Raw genomic sequence first — 6471 nt, 5'->3', positions numbered from 1 at the left:
GCCCCTACCTCCACCTCCACCATCCTGAGATGATAGGCATGGGCTCACATGGCCAGCATTTTATGTACTTACTAGGGATCTGTACTCAGGTGCTCACACTTGTGCAGCAAACACAGTACCAAAGACCATTTCCCCAGACCTCTGGATTCTTTAAAAAAATACTTCTGTCGGGCTGGAGAGATGGCTTAGCAGTTAAGAGCTTGCCTGTGAAGCCTAAGGACCCCGGTTCGAGGCTCGGTTCCCCAGGTCCCACGTTAGCCAGATGCACAAGGGGGCGCACGCGTCTGGAGTTCGTTTGCAGAGGCTGGAAGCCCTAGCGCGCCCATTCTCTCTCTCTCCCTCTATCTGTCTTTCTCTCTGTGTCTGTTGCTCTCAAATAAATAAATAAAAAATGAATTAAAAAAATTAAAAAAAATACTTCTGTCGAGCCAGGCGTGGTGGCACACGCCTTTAATCCCAGCACTCGGGAGGCAGAGGTAGGAGAATTGCCGTGAGTTCAAGGCCACCCTGAGACGACAGAGTGAATTCCAGGTCAGCCTGGACTAGTGTGAGACCCTACCTCAAAAAACGAAAACAAAAACAAACAAACAAAAAAATACTTCTGTCGAAAGAGAGAGAGAGAGAGAGAGAGAGAGAGAGAGAGAGAGAGAGAGAGAGAGAGATTGATAGATAGATATGAACTGGCACATCAAAGCCTCTTGTTACTACTACAAAGAGCTCCTGGCACATGTGCCACTTTGTGTATCTGGACTTATGTTGATACAGGGGACTAGAACCCACACATTCAGGCTTTGGTAGCGAATGCCTTTACCTTCTTACCCGGATTCTTTTTTTGTTGTTGTTGTTGTTAAAGAGTCAGCATTTTTAATAAAATATTTTTATTTATTCATTTCAAAGGAGAGTGAGAATGAGGGAAAATGAGAATGGGTATGCAGGTATTCTATCTGTTGCAAACATGTTCCATATGCATGCTTCACTTGGTGCTTCTGGCTTTATTTGGGTATTGTGGAATCAAATCTGGTCAGTAGGGTTTTTTTTTAAATTTTTTTAAATTTTTTTTTTTGTTTTTCGAGGTAGGGTCTCACTCTGGCTCAGGCTGACCTGGAATTCACTATATAGTCTCAGGGTGGCCTTGAACTCACAGCGATCCTCCTACCTCTGCCTCCCAAGTGCTGGGATTAAAGGCGTGCACCACCACGCCCGGCTTGGTCAGTAGGCTTTATAGGCTAGCCCCTTATACTAATCAATCACACTAGGCCAGTATTCATTTTTTCTTTATAGACTAGTTTTGGGTGTTTTAATTATTTCCAACACTAATTTATCTATATGGTCCCTCTCAGTAAGAAATTGTAAATTCAGCCAGGTGTGGTGGCACATGCCTTTAATCCCAGAACTTGGGAGGCAGAGGTAGGGGAATCACCATGAGTTCAAGGCCACCCTGAGACTACATAGTGAATTCTAGGTCGACCTGAGCTAGAGTGAGACCCTACCTCAAAAAACCAATAAAATAAAAAAAGAAAACTGTAAATTCAGAAATATGTAGGCTTGAATTGCTAAATCAAGAAGTCCCCTTGGTTTTATTTGTTCATTTTATCCTCCTTAAAATTAAAAATGATCTTTAGTTTGGAAAAGCAATACTGGGACAGAGTTGTGTATTTCTTATCCAAAATACGTTTCACAAATATTTCATTTTACAAACCTTTTTGAATTGGCTATTTCATTGACTTTACTGGCTGCGCTTCCCCTTTCTGAAAATCCAAACTTTCAAGTGTTATAAAATATGAACCATGTGGGGTGTCATAGTTGCTCTGTTTTAAAATTAAATTTAAATGTATTTGATACTATTGGATGAACATTGTCCATTTTATATTTCCTTGAGCATGTGTAAGGTAAATAATTTTCAACAACATTATATTGTTTTTCTTTCATATAAGCTTACAAAGTGGCAGGTTTCCTACAGCATTGTCCTCTATATCTAAATTTTGCTGTCTCCATCCCATCATCATCTCCTGTTTCTCATTCCTGCTTGAGCCCTTCAACCTCCAGTGGTCCTCCTTCCTCTTGTATATAGCACACAACACTAGATACTAGTGAATATTTATTTCCATTACAGCTGACACTAACAAGGCTGTTGTTGCTAAGAAACAAAGAATGGAAGCTTGTACTGAAGCTTCTTGCAATGCCTTTGACCAAGAAATTAAAGAAGTTTTCCAAAGTGAAGAAGAGCAAATGTAAGTTTGTATCTTCTTTACTTCCATGCTCATACCAGTCCACTGCATTTATATATGTATGAATATATTTATGTATATATGTATGTTGCAAAATATTTATGAAAAATGCTCTTGTCTTATATTTGTTTGTATCTCTAATGGAAATTTTACACTTATATTTTCTCTAAGAAGTTAGTTCTATGGAGTCCAGGTTTCATAGATTGGATATATTTCCAGGCAGTCAGTGCTGATTACTTTTTTCTCCATGAAATAACAACTGAGTGACAATTATTTTTTTTTAAAATACTGTATATGATCCTGGATAATAAACCAGGTGAGAAAAAGAAGATATCATACAAACTGTTAATTTTCTGATGGTTTATTCTTTTTAATTTTTTTATTATTATTTATTTATTTGAGAGCGACAGACACAGAGAGAAAGACAGAGGGAGAGAGAGAGAATGGGCGCGCCAGGGCTTCCAGCCTCTGCAAACGAACTCCAGACGCGTGCGCCCCCTTGTGCATCTGGCTAACGTGGGACCTGGGGAACCGAGCCTCGAACCGGGGTCCTTAGGCTTCACAGGCAAGCGCTTAACCGCTAAGCCATCTCTCCAGCCCTGATGGTTTATTTTTGACAATATAAAAAAAATTTCATATTTTAAGTAATTTGCTCATTTTAAAAGACTTTGCTCCTTGTATTGAAACTCTGTTGAGCCTAAATAAGGAAAACATATATTTGAACTTGGAAGTCTTTTAATCTTTTCATCAGAATCTATATTCTGTAAAGGAAGTGAACAATAAACTAGTTGGAGGTAAAAATGAAGTTTCTGGAAAATTGAGAGATACAAAAATTTCTCAGTTTTCAAGAGCCAAAATATGTGAAGGACTTTATGTTATATTCTTTGCAAAATACTTGAGAAATCAGCATAATACTAGTGTTTCTTCTAAGGTTTGTATCAGAATATTCACTATTTTCCTTTTAGAGTTGAGAAACAGTAAACCATAACTCAATAAAATATAAGCCATTTTGACCCAAATGTGCTTTGTGTGTACAGCTTTAGAAAGTGGTATTATCCATTGTTATGTTTTATAGGCAGATGCTTCATACTGAACATGGCCAGCCGTTTAAGACGCTGCTTCAGCAGTTGGATTCGGAAAGGCCAGAATTTAAGGAACAGCAAGAAAACATAACTGTGGGTATCATGATGAGTTTCTATTATAACCAAGTCTCACTAGGAATAGAGAAGCTGGCCTTGCATTGGGCCCAAGGAACTGAGCCAGGCTTCCTCACCCACTTGACTATTTGTTCTGTTTGTTCCAAACCGTAAAGCGCAGAAGTATAGGCATATGCCTTATTCATAAAAGCCATTGGGATTCTTAGGTCATTTGGGAGTCTGAGGAAGGAGTACTAGTCTGTGTAAAAGAAATAACTTGTCTGTTAGGTGCAGACACAGTTGAATGGTTAAAGACAAGGGTTGCTTAAGTAGTCATCTGGTGTCCCTTGAAAGTCATTAGTGGGCTTCTTCATTATAATGAGTCAGCTCTCCCAATCTTTGACGTTAAAGCTATACAATTCTCTCTTAGTGTTGACATCATTGTGTCCTATAAGTTTTGGTATGTTGTGTTTCTATTTTCATAGAGTTCAAGGAATTTTTACACTTGCTTGATTTCAATAACCCATTCTTCATTCAATAGTGTGTTTTCTCAATCTCCAGAATATAGTATATTTTTGGTTGTTTCTTTTTTATTTCTAGCTTTATTGCATTATGGTCTGGTCTGACACAGGTAGTTTTGTCAGTTTCCTTGAATTTGTGGTGACTTGCTTTATGCCCTCAAATGTGATGTATTTTAGAGAATCTACATCTCATAATCTTCTTTTAGAGAAGGTTTCATAATCTTCTGAAAAGAATGTATATTCAGTAGAGCTTGGGTGGGATGTTCTGTAGATGTCTCTTAAGCTGGGTTCAGCTCTGGAGTCCCTACTAATAGTGCAGTGTTGGCAGAGGTTCAGAGGTCTTGCTTGGGGGATGGGTGTTGAGGCATTTGAGGTCAGTACCTAGTGTGACTAATACCAAGTCTCAGAAAATGAGAGCCAATATTGTTACCAAGGTAAGTGAGTGTGGTCACTTGGAAACTGGTTGGCCTACCTACTCAGTGTCTCAGGTTTTGCAGTGCATTCACCTATGAATCCTGACTGTGGTGTTAGTGTTTGGTGAAAGCTCGGGTGGCAGGGTGGAAAGGAGGTCCATGCCTAGTGTGGCTACTCCCCCATACAAGGAAATTGATGAGTACAGAGTCAAAGCTGGGAGAAAGGAAAGTAACACCATGGATATGAATGAATGGAACACTACCTTGGTACTGGTACTGTTTGAGGACACAATGTTGGGAGAAATATTTTGTGTAGTGATGTGTGTCTGTATTCTAAAGCATAGTGTTTGGGACCAAATTCCTACTGGTCTGTGAAACAATAGGCAAGTGATTTACTCTTATGCCTCATTTATCTCATCTTTGATAGTGTCTGGTGTGAGTCTATCTCACAGAGTTGCTTAGAGTATTGAATTCTGTTTATTTATTTATTTAAGGAAGAAAGAAAAGCAGATAGAGAGAGAAAGAGAATGAGCATGCCAGGTGCTCTGGCCACTAAAAGCAAACTCCAGATGCATACCTCACTTTGTTTATTTTGCTTTATGTGGGTGCTGGAAAATTGAACTTGAGTCATTAGGCTTTGCTGGCAAACGCCTTATGTGTGGAGCCATCTCTCCAGTCCCAAGAGCACTGAATTCTTGCATATATTAAACATACATGAAATGGATTCACAATTGCCTCTGACACATGGTTATATGCTTAAAATACTCAACACTATACAGATATTTTGTTTCTTGATACAGCAATATCTATTTCTATATATGGATGGATGCAGTAGTAACGAGGTCAGTTAGTAATAGAGAACTGGATTAGTTTAGAGTGAACTGAGAGACTACTGTTAGAAATCCCAGCTCAGATTAGTGCAGTATATTGATTCACTGTCCTGAAATAAGGAAAAATATAAACCATTCGATAATCAGAGACTAGTAGAACCATTATATTGCATGTTAGTGGTAAAAAGTTGCATAACTTAAACATGAAAAAAAGTCATTAAATGTTTAAAGCATTGATTTGAGGGAGTCCTGAGAGAACAATCAAGTTGGCTCCCCAGTTCCACATGAACAGCTGAACATGGTGACCTGCCTATTTAACCTCAGATCCCTAGGAGAGTATAGAACCGAGCATCACTAGAGTTCATGTAAAACAAGTGGGATTATCAAGAGACTGTGGTTCAAATTAGGTCAAAAAAAGACTGAGAAAGTGAGGGCGCTCCGTGTTCCACTCCTGTCACCTCAGCTGAGCACATGGGGTGCTATGTATTTTTGCTTTCAAGACTATGTGGGAGAGCTGGAAACATGGCTCCGCAGTTAAAAGAGGCTGCTTCCAAAGCCTGATGGTCGGGGTTTGATTCCTCTGTATCAGTGTAAAGACAGTTGCACAAAGTTTCACACCATCTGGAGTTCCATTGCAGTGGCAGGGGCACTGGCGGGGCCATCCCCACTCCTTCTGTCTGCCTCTTTCTCTTTGTCTCTCTCTCTAAAAGGTAAATAAATAAAAATATTTTTAAAAAGGTCATGGATGGCTGGAGAGATGGCTTAGAGGTTAAGGTGCTTGCCTATAGGGCTGGAGAGATGGCTTAGCAGTTAAGCACTTGCCTATGAAGCCTAAGAACCCCAGTTTGAGGGTTGATTCCCCAGTACCCACGTTAGCCAGATGCACAAGGGGACACATGCGTCTGGAGTTCACTTGTAGGGGCTGGAAGCCCTGGCATGCCCATCCTCTCTCTCTCTCTCTCTCTCTCTCTCTCTCTCTCTCTCTCTCTCTCTCTCTCTCTCTCGTGCGCGCATGCATGCGCGCTCTTAAACAAATAAACAAAAAATTAAAAAATAAAAAAGATGCTTGCCTGTGAAACCTACGAACTTGTGTGCAACCCCTCAGGCTTCACAAAAGCCAGATGCACGAAGTGACACAAGTGCACAAGGTTACACATGTGACAAAGTGGCTCACATGTCTGGAGTTCAATTTGAGTGGCTGGAGGCCTGTGCACACCAATTCTATCTCTCATAAAAAAGTTCAGTCGGTTTTTCTTGCCACAAAAAACTTTAGAAAAAGATTATGGGCGCTGGGCATGGTGGTGCATGCCTTTAATCCCAGCACTTGGGAGACAGAGGTAGGA

The sequence above is a fragment of the Jaculus jaculus genome, chromosome X, assembly GCF_020740685.1.
Source record: "Jaculus jaculus isolate mJacJac1 chromosome X, mJacJac1.mat.Y.cur, whole genome shotgun sequence".
In the NCBI taxonomy this organism is placed as follows: Eukaryota; Metazoa; Chordata; class Mammalia; order Rodentia; family Dipodidae; genus Jaculus; species Jaculus jaculus.
This window is presented reverse-complemented; position numbering follows the sequence as displayed.